The sequence below is a fragment of the Helianthus annuus genome, chromosome 17 (assembly GCF_002127325.2).
Source record: "Helianthus annuus cultivar XRQ/B chromosome 17, HanXRQr2.0-SUNRISE, whole genome shotgun sequence".
Classification (NCBI taxonomy): domain Eukaryota; kingdom Viridiplantae; phylum Streptophyta; class Magnoliopsida; order Asterales; family Asteraceae; genus Helianthus; species Helianthus annuus.
In genome coordinates, this window is record NC_035449.2 from 7,201,900 (window position 1) to 7,202,928 (window position 1,029).

Sequence of the window (1,029 nt, forward strand, 5' to 3'; positions counted from 1 at the left end):
GAATAACAATCCGAACCAGTCTGGACCATCAAACACCAATCGAGCATTGACTGTTGAAGCTGACGAAGGGTGTGATTGGTCTGTACAATTTGGGGAAGGCGATCATGGAGGAGGAACGGCTTGTTATGCAAAGATCATTAATCACATCAAGCACGTTCACAAGGAAGAATTTTCTGAAAGTGACGACAGTTCGGGTTATACCGGGAGTTCTGATAAAGAAAGTTCTGTTTCAGGTGATTATCATTCTGATTCTGATGTGAAGGAAGAAACAAGTTCTGATGTTGATGACTTATTAAATGAAGCAGAGGAGTTGAAATGTCAGAAATCAGTTCTGATCAAGAAGGCTGCTGTAGCATCTAAAGAAATGGAGAAGTTCTTCTCTGAAGACGGATCTTTTTCTTTTCAAACTACCTTTTTGGCAAATGTCTCAGCCTCTACGAGCCAGGTAAATTCTAAAACTCCTACTCCTAGTGTTTTAAGTCTTGTGCAGATATGAAGCTTGAATCCGAAAAGCTTCATAGTCATAATCAAAGTTTGGTTATTGAACTGTCTAAGTGCAAAGAGGCAAATATGGCTTTGGTTCGAAACGAAAAGGAATTTAAATCTGTAATTGAAACCTTAAAGAAAAGCTTTTCCGAAGTGAACAAAGTTGTTTATCATAAACAAGTTAGCATAAACGATTATATTAACATTGTTGAGGAAACCAAAAAGGAACTAGCCATTGCCAAATGCGAGCATGATGCTATCAAGTAAAAATTGGAAAGTTATTCTAACTCCCGATTTGTGCTTGATCACATCATTGACGTTCAACAACTAAAAGGAAACAAGAAAGGCGTAGGGTATAAGAAGTGTCCGCCCCCTTTAAGACATAATTATACCAAATTGCCTGATGAAGAGGATATGCCTCGATATGAACCCAGTGTGCCTCTTGATTATGAGGAATTCACTACTGGCCTAGGGTTCAAACCGGACAGTTTTTCAAGTACATCATCTGAACAACCAGAAACTTCAACATCTACGAAACAAAGT